The sequence below is a fragment of the Lucilia sericata genome, unplaced genomic scaffold (genome assembly GCF_015586225.1).
Source record: "Lucilia sericata isolate MDLA Ls3-8-SP2 unplaced genomic scaffold, ASM1558622v1 Contig000081F_arrow, whole genome shotgun sequence".
Classification (NCBI taxonomy): domain Eukaryota; kingdom Metazoa; phylum Arthropoda; class Insecta; order Diptera; family Calliphoridae; genus Lucilia; species Lucilia sericata.
This window is the reverse complement of record NW_023994114.1, coordinates 659760-685303: the sequence shown is the minus strand read 5'-3', so window position 1 is coordinate 685303 and position 25544 is coordinate 659760. Positions and strand designations below refer to the sequence as shown.

Genomic DNA, 25544 nt, shown 5'->3' with positions numbered 1-25544 from the left:
TCTGCTACTATTAATAATTTCTATCTATTTTAATTTTACTTAAACTAGAAATATTTTATTTAAAGATTTTTATACAAGAAAGTCGACTTAGAATTTTTAATGTAACGTTAAAATGGTTATGAAAATATACAATTCATAAAATTATTAAAATAGAAAAATGTATTGTAACAAGTCTCCTATGTTCATAAAAAGTTAACCATTAGCTGTTTCTTTGGTGGAAAATCTCATAAATTCCGAAAAGAAGTGTTGCATCTTAAAATGCTCTATTTATGTGCAGTATTCACCGCCATAGATAACTTTTTTTTAGTTTATTTAACTGCATACTAGCAGAGTAAACTGAACTAAATGTACATAAGTAAAGAAACAAATAAGAAGACAAAAAACCATTAAATCTTTTTATATATTAAACGCACAGTTTACTTTAGAAAATAGTTTTCTTTGTTGAAAGGCATTGCATAGTTTACCTTATGTTTTGTTTACTGGACCTTTTGCATAAATTGATTGAAATTGGAAAATTTAGTAGATGGTCGCCGTGACGCCGCCATGTATATGAATCTTGTTTATAATGTTATTAAAAAATTTATTTTATTCCTTTAAAATAAAATAGACATCTAGTTGGAATCCTAACTTAAAATTTAAAAGATTTTCTAACATTCTAACATTTAACCAATGTTATTAAAATTTAAAGAAAACAAGTAATTTCATATTTCTAGGTTCAATATTATAGAAATTTCAAAAAGTACCTTTTGAAGAACGAAAAAGTACCAAAAAGTCCCTTTTTATGTGTTCTCGCCTAATCCGAGTTCTATATATGTACTTAATTTCATGTTTCTATGTTCAATATTAAAGAAAATTCAAAAAGTACCTTTTGTAGAACGAAAAAGTACCAAAAAGTCCTCTTTTATGTGTTCTGACCTAATCCGGGCTCTACATACTTAATTTCGTGTTTTTATAGGTTCTTTCCTAATCAAGGCACTACATGCTAAATTTCATGTTTCTAGGTTCAATATTATAGAAAAAAGTACCTTTTGTAGAACGAAAAAGTACCAAAAAGTCCCTTTTTATAGGTTCTTACCTAGTCAAGGTTCTACATGCTAAATTTCATGTTTCTAGGTTCAATATTATAGAAAATTCAAAAAGTATCTTTTGTAGAAAGAAAAAGTGCCAAAAAGTCACCTTTTATGTGTTCTGGCCTAATCACGGCTATACATACTTAATTTCAAGTTTCTAGGTTCAATATTATTAGAGTGCTATATTCGGCTATGCCGAATCTTAAATACCCTCCACCAGCAAGCTACTTTTTATTAAAACCTATCTATCTAATTTTTTGATAACTTGACAAAATTTTTGTTTCCGTATTGAGGGTACTAACATTTATGCATATGTCAAACTAATTTTAATTAGATCGAGAAAAATTTATATTAATAGGCCAGTTTGAAAACATTTTAATATAATGATTTATCTGTGCACAGAACATACTCATTTTGAATTTTATCCGGATATAATAATTTAATTACGAATTAAGTGATTAAGTGATTTTCAGAAGTATACCTTATATGGGAGCTAAGACAACCTATGGAATGATCCGGAAAAAATTCCGTAGAAAGTATATATAATGAGTATATATACAAAATATACATTTATGTCGAATTTTATCCCGATAACTTTGACTGTCAATGTGCATTAGAGTAATTTTCGGAATTGGTCCTTATATGGGAGTTGTGACCAATTATCGACCGATAAGGAAAAAATTTCGTATAATATGCCTAAAAAATCAAGTGGAATTTTACTACAATAGATTTATTAATTAATGAAATATGTACGTTTAGGTGATTTTCGGAAGTGCTATGACCTTACACAAAACATATTTGTGTCGAATTTTATCAAGATATCTATATTTGATAATGAAATATGTGCATTTAAGTGATTTTTTTGGAGTGGACCTTATATAGGAGCTATTACCATATATGCACCAATCCGGAAAAAATTTGGTAGAATGATTTATATGCTTACAAAACATATTCAAGTCGTACTTTATCCCGATAGCTTTATTATTCAAAGAAATATATGCGTTTAACTGATTTTCGTAAGTGGACCCTCTGTGGGAGCCTATCCGGAAAAAATTTAATTGAGTGATTCATATAAAGACAAAACATATTTGTGTCGAATTTTATCAATATAACTTTATTTGACTATTAAATATGTGCGCTTAAGTGATTTTCGGAAGAGGGACTTATATGGGAGTTATGGTCAATAATGGACCAATCCGTAAAAAAATTGGTAACATGATTTTAATATACACAAAACATATATTTGTCGAATTTTATCCCAATAGCTTTAGAATTCAATGAAATATATGCGTTTAAGTGATTTTCGAAAGTCGACCTTATATGGGAGCTATGACCAATTATGGGCCTATCCGAAAAAAATTTAGTAGAGTAATTCATATTTAGACAAAATATATTTATTTCGAATTTTATCACGATAGCTTTATTTGGCAATGAAATATGTGTTTTTAAGTGATTTTCGGAAGTGGGCCTTATATGGGAGCTAAGACCAATAATGGACCGATCCGTAAAAAATTTGTAGAAGGATTTGTATGTATACAGAACATATTTGTGTCGAATTTTATGCCGATAGCTTTATAATTCAATGAAATATATGCGTTTAAGTGATTTTCGGAAGTGGACTTTATATGGGAGCTATGACCAATTATGGGCCTATCAGGAAAAAATTTCGTAGAATAATTCATATTTAGACTAAAAATATTTGTGTCGAATTTTATCACTATAGCTTTATTTGACAATGAAATATGAGCTTTTAAATGATTTTCGGAAGTGGGCCTTATATGGGAGCTATGACCAATTATGGACCGATTCGGAAAAAATTTCGTAGAGTGATTTATACATACACATATATATTCATGTTAAATTTTATCTTGATAGCTTTATTTATCAGTGAAATATGCGTGTTTGAGAGATTTTCCGAAGCGGGCCTTATATGGGAGCTATGACCAATTGTGAACCGATACAAATCTACGTTTGTGGTATAATTTCTGTTCATATTATATTCATATATGCAAAGTTTTAAGTTGATATCGATATATTTGAGGAAGTTATTAACGATAAATCCATTTCCGGAAATATGTACTTTTGTATGGGGGCTATGGGAAATTTTGGATCGATTGTTTTGATTTTCAACATAATTAGTCCCTGGGTAAAAAAAATAACGTGTGACAAAGCTCATTGAATTATCTTTTGCAGTTTCTGAGAAAACGACTTAAAAATTACGAAAAAAACTTAATTTTTTCGAGGTAGTCTGAAATTTTTACTCATAACTTTTAACGTTGTGAACCGATTTTGCTGATTTTCAATACCAAACTGCTTAGGACAATAATGAATATTTTGGTGAATTTGTTTTATTTCTTTTGCTTAGTTTTAACGCGAGCGTTAAACTAAGTCGACTCAGAATTTCATAAGGATCAAGAATATATATACTTTGTTGGATCTCAGATGAATATTTCTTGGTGTAACACACGGAATGACAAACCTATATATACCCTCTATCACCACTGATGGTGGTGAAGAGTATAAATATAATATTTAGAGGTTTTTATAGCGGCTTTAATCACAACACTTTAACAAAGGTTTTCTTATGAGGTTTATCACTTATACTTTCAAGAGTTTTTTGGAAAATGTAACAACTTATGAGGGATATACTCAAGTGTTATTTATGGTGGAGGGTATAAAAATGCATATGAGCAAATATGTTCTTTTTCGAAATTTGTTATTAAGCCCTTTATAAGATATTTTTTCTAAGATAACGAGATGGAAGAAAACTAAATTAAGTTGTTTTTTGTTTTCTTTAATATGTATGTGTGTATATGTATTTAATAAAATAGATATCAACTATACAATTAGAAATGGTATAGTATTACGTGTATTTATATTAAAATTACTTTCGAAATTTGAAGCGAATGATACTTTGTGGAAAAGCATGGTAGGGGTAATGCATAAATGTTTGTGAGTGTATTATGTGTTGTTTAAACCACATTCATTTTTACATTGATTTCTTTTGTCTTCTGTTAAAATTGAATAAAATAAATTCAATATTGAGCTTCTCTTAAATAATCTTGTAAATATTTCGTTTTTTTTCTTTGTCTACTTTAAAGTAGCTTTTATTAAAATTTTGCAACAAACATTGACTATGAGATACAATATAATGGGATACCTGGAATATGCACATAATCTATTGAACTGTAGTAAGAAGATAACAAGATTGAACACCGTAACACCTTAAAATCATGAGGATGAGATTCACAAAAATATTACTTTAATTCTTTTCAAAAAATGTAAAGCTGTTAAAGTTATCTCACAATCATGCGAATTCACAAAGATATGTATGTTTATACCCTACACCACTTTAGTGGGTTTGTACTGATGTTTGTAATATTGGTGATGAATTTTTTAATGATAGGGCCCCTATACAAAGCCCCTCTCGAAATATGACTTAAATGTACACAATTTTATACAACAATAAATGGCTTAAGTATATCTGAGGCAAGGTACAATTCAACTTAAACGCTTTATTACGAACACTAGTTAGTTAGGTGAAGGGTATTATATGGTCGCCCTCGCCCGACTATAATTTCGAACTTGTTTTAGTTAGTTTTTTTCATTTCCACTAATCAACGTAAATATTTTGTAAAGAATTCGCAGTACGATTTGTTTATAATGAAAGGCTTAACATCCTGTTTAAATATAGATGTGTCTTTGCTAATAACATCTTTATAACTTTTTAATGAGTTTACTTTAAACATTCTTTTGAATTTTGTATCTACACATGTATGTATGTAAATATGTTTATTGTTAACTTAATCAATTAAGTTATTAACTTTTAATGAGGCGTATGACTAATACAAATGTTGTCATTGCAGATCCAACAGATAGATCTAGAACATAATTATTCATACCACTCGTTCGTTAATCAAAACTATACATTGACAAATTCATAAATACATACAAAAGCCATGTAATTTATTAGCTTGTAATTAACTTCTAATAACTTATTATCTTTTCATCTTAATATTTAATTAACTTAAATTTTTTTTTTTTAATTCTATCTCAACATCTTAGTGTATTTGACTGTTTAATGTATTGACATGATAAGAATCACTTTTCTAACACTCCCCCTCCCCTACTTTGGTTCCCACTCAAATCCAAACACACACACAGATTAATATTCAATCTTATATCACAATCTTTATCATTACAAGTTATAAAATTACTTATATAACTTTCTTAATGTTTTTTCTTTATTTCTTTTTTTTGTTTTTGTTACTTTGTTAATAAAATTCTTAGAAATGTTTTATTAATTATAATGTTCATTCCGAATACTTATAATGTTGCTTAAAATAATAGCAGTTGTGAAAGTATTAATTTGATAATTACCATGGGGAGTAATTGTTTTTACACGAAATTTCGCAGCAGATTAAGAATTTTCATGATTTTCGGTCACTGAAATTAATTGAATGGAGTATAATTTACTTTTATGGCATAATTACCAAATGGGAATTGCTGTAGGAAATTTGCATATTATTCCCTATTATGGTAACGTATAAATGAAATGAAACAAGTAAGTTTGTTATATTCGGCTATACCGAATCCTAAATATACACTATTAAATGTTGTGTCATACAATTAAAGAGAATTTCAGAATCTCTACTATATTTCAGAATTTCTGTGTTGTATTCCATCCCTATACTAGGGTTCTATAGTTGAAACGAAAAGTCGACTTTTTGCATTTAGTTAAAAGTCGACTTTTCGACCTTTCGACTTTTTGCATTTTATGATTGTTCGATTATAGAACCCTACCCTATACTTGTATTATTAAGTCTGTTAAAGTTATATTCTGAAAGGACATTATGTGCGGGGTAGGGTCATTTATGATCCGATGTCCGTCATACATTACAATATAATTTCCGGGTACATAGAACTAATTTGCATAATAATTTTATCATGGTTTCAGAACAATTAACATATTCAAGTATGATTCTTTTAACAGTATTCTGAAGCGCCAATTGCATGGGGGCTAGATGAAATAGTGAACCGATATTGCTCATTTTTAATACCCAAGAAACCTTATTAATAAAGACTAATTGAAAAAAAATCGATATGTTACAAACGGAAAGATGAATGATGGGTATGATAATATATGAAAAACAGGTGTTTAGAGGGAAGATTTGTGTTTCAAATTGACAAATAAATTAAAAGCTTATTAGAAGTCAGGTATATGGGAAATGGTTTAATATTTGAATTTTAAATAATTTTTGTATTTTAGTTTATTTTAAATTTTTTGGTTCTTTTTAATACAAATTTGAAAATCATCACTTTGGAGATAGATGTAAAACTTGATTGATACAATTATTTTGATAATTGAAAAACATTTTCAGTTTTTTCTATGAAGAAATACAAGATGGCTGAAAACCAAAAACGAGAAGGTGACCGATCATTTCGAAATTTATACTACGTTTAATTCATCAGTTCGATTTATACTGAATTTAAACGAAATTTTAAATGGATCTTTTAATTTATTTTTTTCAATGTGGACGTATGTGGAATATTGTTCAGTTATAACACGTATACGTACTAGAGTTTAATTTATACGTAATAAAATGCTTTTTCAATGGGAAAATAATGTCATTCAATTAGAATTCCTAATATTTTTACATATTTACATCAGTATGTCTTCGTGATCGCATAAAAAGTAAGAAATTTTTACTTCTGAATTTTTTAACATCCTAATGTTTTGCTAGTCTACGACAGCCAGCTATAAATTTATTTGCAGCAAAAATAAATCCCTTATGCACACACAGTATTTATACCCTTTTAACTGTTCTTGACTACAGACTGTTTTTAAATTTTTTTTGATAAAAATGAATATTTTAATATATTAAATAAGAAGTAAAACTTATTCTTAAATGGAATTTGTAAAAGAATTTCTTTATTAGCGTATAAAGGAACACAAACTTTATGGAAATTTAATTTATATACTTTCTTATACATTAATACATAAATATTAAACCGTAACTTAAGTAAATATTGTATTTATTCATAAATTCATACTCGTTTATTTGATGTTGTTTGTATTGAGTTTCTTGATTTGTTTGTTTGTTCGTTATAAGAGTTTTTCAAAAAGAAAATTCGTCATGTTGAAAGTATTTCATTTTGTAATAAGTTGGCATAAATTAATTTTAATTTATTTTTAAGGGGTTCATGTTTTGGTTATATTTGGGTATGGTTGATATTTTACTTTAGGTAATACTACATACATATAAGGGATTTTTTCATTAAATAATCTTTAAAGTGAAACAACTTTCTATTTTATATTGTTATTTTTAAGGATGTGGTTAAATTTACTTAAAAATATTTTACTGTTACTGTCAAAGGAAGCCAATTTGTAAAACACTTGTAAACCTCTTAACTTCATTTTAAACAAATTTCCGTACAAATTATTAAAAACTAAATAAAAAAGTGTAAACATTTGAAGGTTGTTTTAGCTTATGAAATGTAAGTTTTTCAAATAAAAATAAATGCCTGAAGCACAATAATTACCATATAAATTTTATTAAACAATATTATTTAGTACTAGTTTCAATAAAACTATAAATAAATCAAAACTTATGAACATTAGGATGGCGCAAAAATAGATTTTTGTTCATTTTGGGTGTCAATATTTGGTTAGCTGGATTACTATTGTTCCATATTTCTTGTAATGAAAACATATGCAAATTTGGTATCATTTCGTCTTTTTATAACCTTCACCTTCATGAGAAAGGTATGAATGTCGAAGTACTTTATGTGAGTACCTGCCGTGTTGGCTTATCTCACGGTGGTCTTTTTCGTCCACTGGGTAGACTTGAGAACGGTCTACCATCGCCCCTTCAATCTTCAATGAAGAAATCAGGTGGCAATTTTTGTACATGGCTAAGCCGGTCCATGTAAAAGCACTTTGCTGAAGTGCATGAGCTATCTATTCTCTGACCATTGCTGCCCCGTTGCTTAACTTCCGAGATGTAAAACATCACTTTCGTCGGCAACAGTACCTAGAGACGTAACCGGTAGACCGAAGTACGAATCCATCAAATAAGCCGAGACTTTGTTCTTACTCACAGTGACACACTGTGGTAATTCTGATATGAACAGAGTTTACTCTGAACATATTCCAGATATGTTCAATGGTATCATTTGTATATGATACCTTTCATCCATAATCATTCAACCCAGCACACATCTCATTCATCCCACACATTCATAAGAGAAAAACATACGACACAGTTATTCTAGGTAAACAGGTGGGTGAGGCCCGCATACCCCATATTCCTCCCGTACCATATACAATTAACACCAACTCATTTCCAACCCTTAGTCCCACAGTCACTCCTCTAGGCGGTATCTGTTGATTCGGCAACAGTACCGAACTTATCCCGAAATATTGACTGTACCTTACATCAGTCCTTTAACCACCACTTACTCTCCCAGTGATTATGTTCTTCTCTGGTTAGACCCCATGTCAAAACATACCAAGGACTAGTCGAGGATTGAAGTGACATCACCAGTTTATAGTCCTGGCAGACTAGAGGTACCGGTAGCACCTCTTTACCCCGGGATTGTAATACAGCATGATGGGACATTTCATCATGGAAACATGCCCCGGGAGACGTGAGAAAGGTATAAGTTTGTCATTCCGTTTGAAATTTCTATAATATCATTTTCTGACCCTATAAGGTATATATATTCTGTATCCTTATAGACAGACAGACTGGATCCTGTCAGTCTGTCTGTCTCTCTGTCCGTATGTATGTTGAAATCAGTTTTCATAAGACCCAGACATCTGTGAGATCCGAATCTTTAATAATTCTATGAGACATACGAAGAACTCTATTTAAAATCAGCAAAATCGGTCCATAAATAACGAAGATATGAGCAAAAATCTGAGAATACCTCTGAAAATTTCTTTAAAAATTCGTACATGCTCAGACAGAAATAATAAACAAAAGAAAACACCACACATACATAATCATACGGTAATACTTTACGGATGAATCTGTTATTGCCTTGAAACATGAAATGAAGCATGTAGGGCCCGGAGTAAAGACAACCTATAAGGGGATTTTTTGGAACTTTTTCGTACTTCAAAAGTTACTTTTTGAATTTTCTTTAATGTTGAACCTAAAAATATGAAATTAAGCAGTGAGAACATATAAAATGGAACATTTTGGTACCTTTTCGCTCTTTAAAAGGTACTTTTTGAATTTTCTATAATGTTGAACCTAGAAACATGAAATTCAGCATGTAGGGCCCGAGGTAAGTAAGAACCCATAAAAAGAGATTTTTTGGTACTTTTTCGTTCTTCAAAAGGTACTTTTTGATTTTTCTTTAATACTAAACCTAGAAACATGAAATTAAGAATGTAGGGATTTTTGGTACTTTTTCATTCTTAAAAAAATAATTTTTGAATTTTCTTTAATATTTAATATGTGGTAACCTATAAAAAGGGATTTGTTAGTACTTTTTCGTTTTTCAAAAGGTACTTTTTGATTTTCTTTAATATTGAACCTAGAAACATGAAATTAAGAATGTAGGACCCGGAGTAAGTGAGGACATATAAAAGAGGATGTTTTCCTTTAATACACTATGGTGAAGGGTATATAAGATTTGGCACAACCGAATACAAGTAGTTTTCATATCAAACAATTGCATTTATTAACAAGTTTTGGAAAATTTTTCGGTGTGCTGGAAATTAATATGTAATTTATACATAGATTTGAATGAAATTTCGCATGCTTAATGAATTTTGAATTTGGACATCTTTACCCTGCCTAGTTCAATTTTTTGCTAACAGCAGGTCCAAATATTTCTATTCGCTTTAATTTCGTATACCCGTGGCGTACTACTTTGGACACCTCTGGCTGCACCCAAAATGAACCCAAGAGGTCAATATTCATTTCAACCTGACCAACTGTAGAGATATTTACAGAAAACAATTTATTATATGTTTCGTTGAGTCCTCAAATGTCTAGTTATACCTTCACTACCGTGGGGAAGGTATATTGGGTTTGTGCTAATGTTTCTAATGCACAATAATATTGGTCCTACACACACCTTGAAGTATATTAATAGGCTTAGAATCATTTTCTGAGTCGATTTAGCTATGTCCATTGAAGATAATTCAATGAAATTTGGTACGAGATCTTTTACTGTCCCTGGGACGAAGCCTATTGAAAATGAACGTCCCTAATAGGGCTTTTGATTTCATAATTATGTTTAATATTCTCGTATCTCGACAAAAAGTTGCTAATTTGCCGAATTTGTAATGACCCTAGCCTTCATACAATGACCCCTTCAGAAAATTCGCTTAAAATGCTAATAAATTCAGGATAAATACATTAGGATATTACATATTGCTAAGCCATATGTAATATTATGGTTCATATATAGTATTTTTTAGTATGAAGATACTAATAAAATATTAAAAATTGGTTAAGAGCATAAGATAATTATAAATTCCTGAAAAACATATGTGCATTATTTACGTTAAAAATTTAACTCTGGCGTTAGTATGAATGTCTGTCTGACTTTAATAATTCATTGATAATATTCTCATAAACAACAATCTGCGGATTGTGAAAATGTGAAACAACGTTGGCAGCCAATAAATTTGCAATAAATTTCTAACAAGTTCTGTATACTACTCGATATGATACCAAATGTTTAATGTGATGCAACCAGCATAAATAACGACATTCATTTATTCTTCTCTTTTATATTCATCTAGTTGCAAGTTGTTTCCAATAGCCCTTTTTCAGTCTGGGTCTGCGTACATCACTGTGAAGTGTAACAATATTACATTCAATCTAATAATGGATTGCTAGAAAAGGAACTTTGTGAAATGTATAAAATTTCACATTCATATACTACATGTATCATAAAATTTGATTTCAAGGAGAATTCGATAATATTGCATCCAATATATCAATGTACGCCAAAGATATTAAAACTCACAATCCTAAACAAAACTAACTGTTCACACGTTTGTGTTTGGATTTGATTTTGTTTTTACAAATCCTCTTGAAATAAATATATTGTAAAACGATTCGTTTTATTACCACGATTTATGATTTATAATTTTTAAGTATTCTTCTTTTTTTTTTGTTCTAAGGCATGCGTGATTGGCATTTTAATAATGTTAATTTTAAATTTTATTAAGGTCTATATTTTAATTTCGTATAATTATTGTAATTTATTAACTAAACGTTTATTACTAACGAAATTGTTATGTCTCTATGAAACTTTCATCTTTATAACTTACATCACTATAGTTTGAAGGGTATTATGGAACTGTGCTGATGTATGTAAAGCTCTAAAATATTGAATCTATACCAACCTTAAAGTCTACCGATTTTCTTAAGATTTAGATATGTCCATTCGATTGGCCATCCATGTACAATTCGCAATCCATGTACAGGTCGCAATTTGATGAGTTTTGGAAAAATTTTCTATTGAAAATTGCTGAAATCAGTCCATTATTTCATCAAGCCCACTTACAACCCCGGATCCCCGCATAGGTCTTTGGAGCTCATAATTATGTTAAATATTGTAGTATTTCTACAAAAAACAGCACATACTGTCAGAAGAAATAATTTTTATATAAACGTGCATCTATATACTACATTTTATGAGGAGTATAGAGATTTAGGGTTATGAGTAAAAATTTCAGACAACCTCCAAAAAAATTATTTTTTTTCGTAATTCTTAAGCAGTTTTCTCAGCAACTACAAAACATAATTCGATTAAGTTTGTCACACGTCATTTTCTTTACCCAGGGATCAATTATGTTTAAAATCATAAGAATCGATCCAGAATTTCCATATTTACATATTTCCGTAAATGGATTTAGCATTAATAACTTCCTCAAATATATCGGTATCAAAATTTTGCACATATAAATATAATGTGAACAGCAATCATACCACTGAGCTCCCATATAAAGCCCTCTTCTGAAAATCACTTAAACGCGCATATTTCATTGATAAATGAAGCTATCGAGGTAAAATTCGACATGAATATGTTTTGTGTATGTATCAATCAATCACTCTACGAATTTTTCGGGATAGGCTCATAATTGGTCATAGCTCCCAAGGTCAACTTCCGAAAATCACTTAAATGCACATATTTCATTAACTAATAAAGCTATTCCCATATAAGGATCATTTCCGAAAAGAACTTAAATGCACAATTTCATTGTCAATAAAAGTTATCGGTATAAAATTCAACTTGAATATGTTTTGTGTATATATAAATCAGTATACGGAATTTTTCCAGCTGGGTCCATAATTAGTCATAGCTCCCATATACATAAATCACTTAATACAACATAATTCATTATTAAATGATTGTATCCGGATAAAATTCAATATGAGCATGTTCTGTCTATAGATAAATCATTTTGCTAAATTTTTTCAGGATAGGCCCATAATTGGCTCATGTCATGGCTCCCATATAAAGTCCACTTCCGAAAATCACTTAAGCGCATATACTTCATTGAATTATAAAGCTATCTTGATAAAATTCGACACAAATATGTTTTGTATACATACAAATCATTCTACAAATTTTTTTACGGATCGGTCCATTATAGGTCATAGCTCCCATATAAGGCGCACATATTTCATTAATTAATAAATCTATTGTAGTAAAATTCGACTTGATTTTTTTGGCATATTATACGAATTTTTTTCCTTATCGGTCGATAATTGGTCACAACTCCCATATAAGGACCAATTCCGAAAATTACTTAAATGCACATTGACCATAAATGTTATCGGGAAAAAATGAACATAAATTTGTATTTTGTATATATAAATCATTCTACGGAATTTTTTTCCGGATCGGTCCATAGGTTGTCTTAGCTCCCATATAAGGTATACTTCTGAAAATCACTTAATACCACTTAATTCGTAATTAAATGATTATATCCGGATAAAATTCAAAATGAGTATGTTCTGTGTACAGATAAATCATTATATTAAAATGTTTTCAAACTGGCCTATTAATATACATTTTTCGCCACCTAATTAAAATTAGTTTGACATATGCATAAATGTTAGTACCCTCAATACGGAAACAAAAATTTTGCCAAGTCTTCTAAAAATTAGATAGTTAAATGGGTTTTAATAAAAAGTAGCTTGCTGGTGGAGGGTATTTAAGATTCAGCATAGCCGAATATAGCACTCTAACTTGTTTTTATTTTAAAGCATTTCCTTGAAAGACAAATGTATGCAGCGCATGTTTCGCGTAGTTTGAAATAAATTATTTAAATAAGTATATGTATGTATATTTTCTTGTTAATAATACAGGTGTTGCGTATCTTCAAATGATGGTAGGTAATTGTCCAGTAATTCTTGGGGAATAATAATATCCACTTAAATATTTCTTTAATACATCAGCTCGAAATACTAGGTTATTTGCAACACTTTAGATGTATACGTGTAGATTTCCGCATTAAATATTTAGGACTGTAAGATTAGTAATGGTATACAATGCCACAGAGAGAACTGTGTTCCAAATTTTGTCTACCAATAGAATAATGTATTTCACTAGCACATTTTCTGTTGCGTGTTTAAATAGTACAAGTATGATATATTAACTTTATAATAATCATAACAAATGTTACATACAGGTAACCCTCGATTTAGGCGATAATTTATTTACGTGAATTTGATATAACAGAATTCAATAATAATTTTTAACAACAAATCGCTTAAATTGAGTGTTACCTATTTATGCATTTTGTAGTGAAATACCTATAATATCAGACAAAACAAACTGATAATTTTGCGTTTAAGAAAAACAGTGATTGACAGTACCTTATCAATATATTTGTTAATTAATAAGAATGTTGACAGATTGTGGTCTAATATAAATATCAATAGCGTTTTGACATTATTAAAGTAATGTTTTTCTTTTTGGCATATTGTGATTAACAATTATAAATTAGAGTGTCTAGGAATGTCTATCCAATGGTGAGTATTAATGCACTAAATACGAGAAAAATAAAAAAATATTTATATTGAAAGGGGCCTCAGTTCCCTACCAGCGACAATTTTTTTAATATATTGTACAGAGATGAAGATCGCTGGTAGGAAACTGAGGCCCCTTTCAAAAAAATTGTTTTATATTTTTCTCGTCTTCAGTACATTAATGTGCATCGATTGAGAGGTATTCCTACATGACATTCTTAAAAAGGCTGTTCCTCGGGACACTCTAATGTACATATGCATGACACACTGAATGTTCATGAACTGGAAATGTACATACATATGTATGTATGTACATACTTAATCCGTGCAATGCTAAAATTTTTATTTTATTATATAGTATATGGAATTGTCATGAATTCTATAATCCATTTATAACTGAAAACACATATTATTTATTTGGTTTTCTCTTTAAATTTATTTCTTGTTGTTTAGTGCTATTTTGTAATGTTCAAAAAATGATCTTTTATATATTTTCTTTTTATACCCTACACCAATTTAGTGGGGAGAGTATATTGGATTTGTGCTGATGTTTGTAAGGCATAGAATTAACGTCTCCAATACCCATCTTTAAGTATACTAATCGGCTCAGAATCATTTTCTGAGTCGATTAAGCCATGTCCGTCCGTCTGTCTGTAATCAAACTACAGATCACAATTTTCAAATTAATTGGATGAAATTTAGTACACACATTACTCCTGTCCCAAGGACGAACCCTATTGTTTTTGGTTGATAGCACAACTACGTTTTATACCAACATAAATGATACTGCAAAATTTCGTAATGAGCGGCCCTTATTTAACCTTAGCCCCCTTGCAAAGTCCCCCTCTGAAAAGGCTTGAACATCGTTAATTCCCTTATAAACACCTATACTTCAATGAAATTCGGTATAACTAACTTTAATGTCAACAAAAATAGCTCTAACAAATTTTGTTAGGATCGGTTCATAATTGACCCTAGCTCCCATATATAGCCTCCATTAGAAAAACATTTTTTCATCAAAAATATATTAAAATTAAGGAAAAACCCAACATAAATGCTTTATTATTAAAAATAATACACATTTTAGATATACTCATCACTGGTGTAGGGTATCATATGGTCGACCACGCCCTACTATACTTTATTAGTTGTTCATTTTATGTTTATGACAACGTCATCCAAATCTTCGTCATCATCCTACACTTTGTCATAGTTAGGGAATATTACAATATTTGGGATTGTAAATATTTATTGTTATTTTTCGTGAATATGTGTATTTTACTCGTTCTTTTTTTTCATCATCATCTTTTTTTTGGATTTGTGAGAATTTATGTATATGGCAAATACTTTATAGTTCTTACATGTAACCACCGCGCACACTATAACAGTAGCTTATGAATTGATATTAAACTACATATCTGAGGTTACAAGCAATAACTGTCTAACTCGTAATTTCAAGAAAAACCTCATTTTAAAACCAGAATTGCATATAAAGCCCCCTTCACACGAGCACACAAGTAATATGATCTGTCAAAATTTTGTGTAGAAGAGAACGGATGGGATCGTCTAAATGCAATATGTAATGAAACCATAACACATTGAGAGAAAATACGGATGGAAAATTTGACAGTCGTATGGCTCTCTTCATTTTTTGAAATGATTCAAAAAACAAGCAAGTCGCATTAGATCAGGGATGTATTTTTATGTAAACACATACAAAAAAAGTAAAACAGCTGTTCCATCTTACTTTGTTATTGTTTTATACCAATCGTGTAAACACAAAAAATATAAATCATACGACTTTTATTCTCTTTTTTGTCATACGGATGGAATTTCATTTTACTTTTTCATTAGACTTGTCGTACGTAAAGTGTGACCGTGTGAAGGGCCCTTAAGTAGTACATACATACATATGCTGAAGTTATTATGTTTTATGCGTATTCCGAAAACTTTTCTGAGAAAATGTGGATTAATAAATAGTTTTGTCTTTAGGATATATAATCCAATTCGTTTCTAAGTCGACTTATGTGGCTAATGCATGTAACCTCAGTCTGTTCAAGTTACAAGAGCTAAAATATAAAACAAGCCATAAATTGCATGTAATATTTCATCTTCAGGGATCGTTGTTTTATGCACAAAGAAGTAAATGTAATAATGATCTATTGAGCACAAGAAAATGATTGCAGTTCCATAAATTTTAAGTCAAAATTTCTTGAAATTAATGGCAGAGGTAGTGATAATAATATTGGTGGTTTGGATCGTTGTTTAAAATTATTTATTCACTGAATATGGGGGAGTATTCATTAACGCTTCATAAAGTTATTGATGGTTTATTGTATGAATTTTGATTGGGAACATTTTTATATAAGAGGGTTTGGGTTTAAATGATATTAGAAGTGGGTGGACGAACACTTGACAATAGTTATTAATAAAGTTTAGTACATAGAATACAAATTATGTATAAACAAACAAGTAAGAAAGTATAGTCGGGCTTGACCGACCATGTGATACCCTACACCAGTTATAAATATTAACTATGATTTATTTTTCATAATAAAGCATTTATCTTGAATATTATCTTGATTCAGATTTATTTAAGCAATTTATTGACGATAAACTTATTTTCTAAAAGAGACTTTATATGGGGGATAGGAGCAAAAGTGGACCGATCCCGATAAAATGGGCTGGATAGATTTGTATTTATATAATATTTGTCTGTGCTAAATTTCATTGCAATAACAGTGCTAATAAATAAATTGCGGATATTCAAGTCACTTTCTGAAGGGGACTTTGTATGGGGGCTAGGTTCAAATGAAGTCCGATCATCGGCAAGGTCATCAAGGCTTGTATAAAACTTAATTGTGCGAACTTTCATCGAGATACATTTATATTATACATAATCATGAGATCAAAAGCACTTTTCGGGGGGTTCAGTTGTATGGGGGCTAGGTGAAATAATAGACCGATTTTAACCATTTTCAATAGGCTTCGTCCTTGATATCAGAAAGTGATTCTGAGTCGATCGGTATACTTTAAGGTGGATATTGTACTAATATTTTAATTCGTTACAAACATCGGCGCAAACGCATAATACCCTTCCCACTGTAGTGGTGTACTTTATAAAAAGTTCTAAAGTCTTGTCGAAATATTTTTAGATATTTAATGTACAAATTATCCTATCCGAAAAATTTCGGAGAATGATTTGTATATGAGCAATATTTATGTCGAATTTGATCTCGGTTTCTTGTTTTGTCAACCAAAAACTTTAAATGGAAGGTATGACCAATTATGAAACGATCCGGAACACTTTCGTTACGAATTTTATCCCAATATATTTGTTTAGTAATGAAATATCTGCGTTTACGTGATAATCGGAAGAGGGCCTCATATGGGAGCTATGACCAATTATGAACCCATCAGAGAAATATTTTGCAGAGTGATATATGTACACACAAATCGTATTTATGTCTAATATTATACCGATATCTTAATTAGTTATGTGCATTTAAGTGATTTTCGGAAGTGGACCTTATATGGGAATTATGATCGAACGAATTTCTATACAAATTTTACAATGACGTTTGTTATGAAGACAACGTTGTCTAAATATTGTCATAACGATGCTAAAACGCTAATAAATGCAGTCTGTACCTGATAATTTTTTTGGATTATACAGGTCTCGTAGTAAATAAGCGATATGTATTATATATAGAGAAGTCCATTTAGCTGTGTCCGTATGTACATATGTATGTATGTTGATATCAATTAGCTAAAAGCCTTATATTTTCTGTTTGAAATCAGCAGAATCGGATCATAAATAAATGTTCCAGAATTTTGAATATATATCAGATAGTATGTACGATATGTATGTATGTGGTTATTATGTCTAAAAATTAAAAAAAAATATTGAATGTTGAACAAATAAGATATATGAAGAAGCCGCAATTGTCTAATGTTAGACAATATTTCAATCTGTAAATGATAACCTTACCAAATTTGCCTTCCATATTTCTAGCAATATATTGAAAGTCATTTATTGTTTTTTATTTTCCACAGATGTCGGCTGAAAAGCTTTGAAAACAAACATTTCACATTTTGATTGTTATGATAACAAGAGAAGATATTTAAAACAACTGCACTCACACTACTAATCATAAATACGATTCCAAAATTCACACCTAAATGAACATAATATTTGATCGGAAAAAAAAATTCATTATATCAAATTTACTTATTTTTTCAAATTTATTTATTTAATTTTTTTTTCATCTTTTCTGTTGTTGTTGTTGTGAAAATATATATTGTTGTTTATTTCCCGGTTCAAATTATTTTTATATTTCAATCAATTTTCCGCATCAAAGATTTTTTATTTTTTTAAAAACAAAAAACGTTGCTTGTTTAAAACAGAAAGAAAATGATTATTTACAAAAACAAAATATAAAATAAAGAGGTAAAACATCAAGTAACAATTTAAAACACACGTGCAGTATATACTGTTTCGATTGAAATCAATTGAACTGAGTAAATTCCAATACTAATCGTACAACAACTCGTTTTTCTATTTATACTACCGACAAATTTTTGCGGCATGTTGAACTCGTCGTATCGACATTACGTGGGAAATTCAAGTATTGTACTAATTGCAAAACTTAAAAATCTCGAGAATTGTGGTGAAAATTAACACATTGTATTTTTGTATCGTATTTTTCGAAATACTAAATACATACATATTCATATTAGTACAACAGAGATCCATACACACATGCGAGACATTATTATTTTTCAGTTCGTTCATATACTACGTACATGCTGACAGTCAGACAGATAAATACGTGTACTTGTTTTTCAGAAAGTGGAAGATGTGTGTGGCTTGTTTCTGGTGTTTAAATTTTTACGATATTGTTGTTGCTCCTAGTAAATATACAATAATGTATAACAGTACGTATTTAAGAAACAGATGTATACTAAAAACAGAAACCACTGCCTACTACTAGTTATGTACAGTAAAATATGCCTATAACGAGGTTTTTAATTCTTCAAAGGTATACTTATTGTTATAGACTAGTTACTTCAAAACAACAACCCCAACAAAAATATGGGGACCATCCAACCTAGGGTTCTATAGTTGAAACAAAATGTCGAATGTTTGACTTTTTGTATTTCCGAAAAATCGATTTTTCAACTTTTTGCCATTAATGAAAAGTCTGCGTTTTATGAAAAGTCGACTTTTCGACTTTTTTTTAAAATTCACAATTCAACTTTTTCCGACTTTTTTAAATTTTTCGACTCTTTTTGACTTTTATTTGCAAAAACGATTCTTTACTTATTTCTTACATGATAGTCGATTTATCGACTTTGTTAAACAAAAAGTCGACTTCGACTTTTCGTACAAAAAATCGATTCTGGTAATATTTTAAGTCTATTTATAAAACCCTAATCCTACCATACAAGTTTGGTGGACAATTTTACAAGGGGCTACCAGGTCCTGGTGTTCGATTTGTTGCACACCATGACGGTCCTGCGGAAATCTATCATAAAATGTCATTGACTGTTGAAAATTTGTCATTTTGTAAATACAGGCAAATCCCGGTATAACGAATCTCACTTTAACGATATTTATTATCCGATATAACACCCAGTCAAATGTTTAACGAATGTTTAATCCATTTTATACTCGATGTAACGAATAAAGATAAAAAATCCTAAAAAGGCTAGTTTTTGACATTGACAATATATATTTAATAGCAAGTAAAATATAATGTAGAAATAGAAAAATGTAATTTTATGAGGTTCGACCCATATTTAACCCAGTTTTTAAAAATTATATATGTATAAGTTAATGATCAATAACTTAGTCAACTCTTAACGGAGAATTTCATAAGAACTCTTCGGGTAACTTAAATAAAAAAGTATCACCTTCTTTCTAAATCCCTTTAAAAACTTAAAATTAGTTGCGATTCAACTAAGTTACAGACTTATAACTGCATAATGTTACAAAAACCCGGTTTTTTACCGTACCTCAAGATGTTGGATGTGCTTGGCAAATTTAAAAAGCAGATTTCTGTGGTACTCGATAATACATATTTGAAATATAGTATAATTTCCCATTTGTCTCATTGTGTTATTTATTAATTTAAACTCGGAAATGTAAGCAGCAATTAATCATAAACAAGCAGTAATTGGCTTACTACAAAAGAAATTTCATCAAAGTTTTTCGTGAAGAAAAAGTACATAAATTCAACAAATGATCGTTTTAAGAAATGTATGGACAATAATGTGATTTTCGAATTTGGACTTTATATAAGAGTTATGACCAATTATTGAATGTAGCCTATTAAAATAGTTAAAATCGGAAGCCTATTTAAAATAGTTAAAATCGCAAGCCTATTTAAAATAGTTAAAATCGGTGCATTATTTCACCTAGCCCCCATACAACAGAACCTCCCGAAAAGGGCCTTTTTTAAATATTCCTGTATCTCGATAAAAAGCGGTACAGCTAAGTTTTATACAAGCCTTGATGACCTTGCCAAATTTCATAAAGATTGGGCCTCATTTGACCCTAGCTCCCATACAAAGTCCCCTTCAGAAAATGACTTGAATGTTCAAAAGTCACGTATAAACACTAATATCGCTATGAAATTCAGCACAAATAAATATTATATAAATATAAATCTATTCACAAAATTTTATAGGAATCGGTCCATATTTCCCCCTAGCACGCATATAAAGCCTCCTTCAGAAAATTAGTTTTTCGTCCATAAATTACTTAAATGTATCGGAAACAAGGTAATAAATCACATTTATTATTCATAACAGCTGTAGAGTATCATATGGTCGGCCACGCGCGACTATACTTTCTTGTTGATAAGTAAAAATTTAATTTAGTTAAATATTTTTAATTTTGTTAACCGTTTCTATCTAAATCTAGTTTTATTTTTCAAATCCCATGTACAATAGCATAAAAAAGTCAAAGACGTTTATCTCGAAGCAATAAATGAGCGATATGGACATTAGAGGCAGTCAAAAATATCAAATTTGGATGGCATACATTACACTTTTTAATTGATTTCCGTCACGGGTTCCCGTTAACCGATTAGAGTATAAAAAGAGGGAAATAAATATGTAATTTCTAAACGATTAGGCCCCCAATTTGAATGAAATTTTACATGCGTAGAGATGAAGTATTGTCGAGTTTAAGTTTTGACGTTGGATCTGATTGACCCAGCAGGTGTCCGCCGGTATGTAAAAGTTTTAAAACGACCATATTTACTTGTTTGCGTTCCGATTTAAAATCTGCTCGTAGAGCATTCTGATATAAACGAAGAGTATTTTATCAATGAATAGAAAATTTTGTATATTTTTAAAAAATTAAAAAAAACTTCAGGGAATTATTTTACTATTTGATAGTTGTGAATATACCTCAACTATATTTTATGATTTGTGACATTCTTCAGCAAATGAGCGATGATACATACCATTTATTGCATTTACCATTTAACTAGACAGACAATTTATAAACTGTTTATATTTGTCTAATCGATCGTCTGCCGATGTGTTTGCGTTTAAATCTTTTAATTTTTGTTACTACATATTTTTAGCACAATTCGATTCATTTAAGTTTTTCATTCTTTCGCTTCTTTAAATGGATTTCGATTCAAAATCCATAAATATCATCGCCACTTTTCAATGAGTATTGAATTTTCAAATTTATTGTACATTAAAATATTTTACTTGATTTTCAGATGTGGTATGTGGATGTGAGATATGTATATAAATAAATACATTCGTACATCTAAAGTGTGTGGGAGTAAGATTATTGAACTGAACTGTCACAATAACAACAACAAAAGTGTAAATAATTTGAAAAGATAAAAAAAATCAAAAATCAACATTTGTATAGGAAGGTGATTAGTAAATTTGATAAAAATGTGTCTTAAATGAAATTAAGTGAGTGTGAGTATACATATACACATAATATGTATGTATGTGTGTACGTTCATTCATACGTATGTGTTGGATGTGTCTATTTTCTAAAAGTTGAAATGTTTAAAAGTAATAAAAATGATTTATGATTTAAAAAATACATCACACAAATAAATCCATACATTATTAAGTAAGAGTGTATATGTAAATCAATAAATGATGTATGAACGAATGAAATGGGCAAATTTCAACTGATTTAAGAAATACAGTAAAAGGCAGTAATTAATAATATTTTTAATGTGCATTTTGTAAATATGATCTGTAAATTATGATTCCTCGCAAAATACTATCGATGTTAGTACATAGTATGATGGTCTTTAAGAAATTGTACCGTTTGTTGTCTTATTAAATGTTTTCCAGGTACAATAGTCAAATTTTAATTTCAAAGGAATAGCAACAAATGTTACTACTTCCATCTGAAAGTCAAAAGTGTCCACTTTAATATCATTTACACTTTTGTATCTGCATTAGGGATGCCAATCGGTATTAATTTTTAACCCCGATATCGGATTTCTAAATCCTGGCTTTGTTGAATTCTAAATACCCTCCACCTTAAATTGGTTGAGCCTTAAAGTCGACAAACTTCAGGATCCAGATGCAAAGGAAAAATTCTGATTCAGCGCAGCTAAAATTAACACAGGTAATATACATACAGTTTCAATCCAGGAACCTTGAACGATTCGCAACAAGGTTTCTGGATTAAATCACGTAAATTTCCAACTTTTCTACGCTGATACAGGGTCTCGACCGAGAACATGTATCTTATGTCACAAGAACTTATGTTTTCTCATCTCAACACGATTATCCACATCCGATGCAACGGTTCTGAAGCAAGGTCGTGGCAACATATTCCTTGCATCTGTTTACCTGCCTTTCGATTCTCCGACACTACCACCAACGTCGGAGCTGATGAAACTAGTCGAAGAGGCACAAAGGAAAAATAAGAAAATTGTAATAGGTTGTGATGCCAACTCCCACCATGTAGCTTGTTCTGTGAACAGGTAGACAGCATAAATGACGTATCGAAGATAAAAAAATCCTATCCAAAACTCATGTCCAACCGGAATCTATGGTCGATGATACGGACAGGAGGCTGGTGGATATGGAGGAGACGTTGAAACTCCTAATGGACTCTCATTTTCCACCTGGTATATCGAATAACATAGATGAACCGATATTGGAGGAAGGGGAGGCTAACACGGAAATTGTAATTACATCTGATATGGTTAAAGGGGCAATCAAGAGCTTCGCTCCCTATAAAGATGCAGGGCCGGATGGCATTTTCCCGGCACTCTTACAGATGGAGGCGGGACTGGTTTCCATACATCTGTCTCAGATATTCACTGCATGCTTGAAATTCACAAATACCCCCATTAAATGGCAGGATGCAATTTTGGAACGGATAGTCGATAGTATGGTTAAAATCAGTATACCCGACAAAGACCTAAAATTTAAGCAGCATGCTTATGTAAAGGGATGATCGGTGGAAACCGTTTTAAACGACATATTGGAAGATTATACCAGACACAGAATATGTCGGAAACTTTGAAACGCTGATCCCAGATAGAATGTCTTAGTCAAGCGGAACATTAGAGCTAATACCAGTATGAATCTGTTATTACACGGATGACTCTAAATTGGGGGACAAAGTGGGGCTGGGGTTCTATATTGAAGACCCAGAAATAGAAATATACCACCGTTTACAAAACATAACATAAACTTCCAGGCAAAATGTACGAGCAATAACGGAATGCGTAAATTGGATTAGAATAAATATGGCGCCCACAGCGCTTCATATATTTACCGACAGCCAGAAGGCAATTAGGGCGATATCAGGTGATAGAACTAAATCTAAGACCGTATTGGATTGTAAGAAAGCTTTAACTGAATACTCTCCCAGAGGTAAGGTTCACATCATATGGGTACCAGCCCACTTGGAAGTAGTCGGTAACGAAAGGGCGAATGTAATAGCTTTAAAGAGAAGGGATCTCGAGGCAGTTAACTTGACAAACGCAAAACCATTCGACACAACAAAAGCTGAACTAAAAATATGGGGTGACCCTGATGAGAGCAAGACTAAAAATCTCCTCAAAATGAGCAACTCTGAAGTTAGTATGATGGTACGTATTCTGAGTGGACACACAGGATTACAAGCACATCTATGCAAAATTGTACGTGCGGATTCAGACGAATGTAGAGCATGTGGAGAGGACAGTGAAACTCTGGAGCACTTTATTTGCCACTGCCAGGCATTCGTCGAAGATAGATCCAAGTATCTTGGATGTGATGTTATTCCGGAAATTACATTCCTGACTAACACTGATTGGAAGATTCTTAGAAATTACGGGAACTGAGTTTCTGAACACTGAAAAATAATTCATTTCAGTTCTCTTTTCTTCATGGCCTAGGTGTATATCTTCGAATTTGATGTAGTATACATCCTCCTATCAACCTAACCTAACCAAGCACAGCTCAATCCTTCAGAAAAGTATACTTTGATTTCAGGGTTAAAAATTCGTCGGTCGAATATCACGAAAAATTCAAAATAAATAACTGTTATATAAACCGTTAATTTTGAATTTTTTTATCGCCATAGCGGCACATCTGACAATACCGAAAACCGAGTAATCGATTTTGTCACATTATCAAAGTTTGTTTTCGTTTATCGATTATATATCATCCCTGAAAGTTTAAAAGATTAATTTTACATACAAACATATGAAGGGAGGCAGACACGATTGTTTTTCAAAAGGCTGTGAAAATAGAAAGTTTTTTCGAAAACATAATTTGAATCAGGAAAAATTATTAAATTAAACTTCAGAACTGAATATTCGCTAAATACAATGAATTCCTGTGATGTAGAACAAAATGTTGTTAAAATATATAAAAAAAAAAACAGTGAACATTGGTTTTAAATTTTTAGTTAAGTTATGTATTAACTTATCTAGCTAATTCTTTTTCTTGTCAAATTTCAAATAAAACGATTTGAAGCATGTAAAGAGAAATCTGTTTTGGTTGTCATTGTGGTTACATCACGTTTTTATACAAAAACTTTATAGTAAATTTTTTACTAAAACGTTTAACTTATGGAAATTTCGCAAGAGTAATAAAAAATAGAAAATTAACATAGAAATTTTGTTATTAATTACTCTTCTTGGCATTTGGTATTTTTTCGTACCATACAAACAGTTTAGAAGTTTAATGCTCTGCAAAAGATTAATGTAGAAATTATGCACTTTAATTAAACGGATATTATTCGTCACATTGTTGTTAAAAAAATTCAGGGATATTATATTTTTTAAAAGGCGACGAATAAGTGCGAGAGAGTATTAATTTTGGCAAAAATTTTTGTAATGATAGATGATTTGTAAATTTTTGGAGCTTTAATTAAATTAAAGTGAATTGCCTTAAAATAACAATTGAGTCAGTTTAATGAAAAATTTATTTTAAAATATGATTTTCATTTTTTCCCTTCAGAAAA

General features: G+C 30.4%; 1 protein-coding gene across 4 annotated transcripts in view; it reads right to left on the bottom strand.

Moving 5' to 3' along the window:
• LOC119599549 (tyramine/octopamine receptor) overlaps positions 1 to 25544 on the bottom strand; it is a 229589-nt gene that overhangs the window by 17685 nt on the left and 186360 nt on the right. The window contains exons 1-2 of one of the 4 annotated variants that reach the window (XM_037949343.1): positions 18652 to 18683; positions 18072 to 18473 (exon numbers count right to left, since the gene is read on the bottom strand). The exons of 2 other annotated variants lie outside the window; for them this stretch is intronic. The gene's annotated coding sequence lies outside the window, so the exon portion shown is untranslated. Of the gene's footprint in view, positions 1 to 18071; positions 18684 to 25544 lie in introns of those variants that run through there. One more of the 4 variants, XM_037949342.1, reaches the window with a different exon arrangement.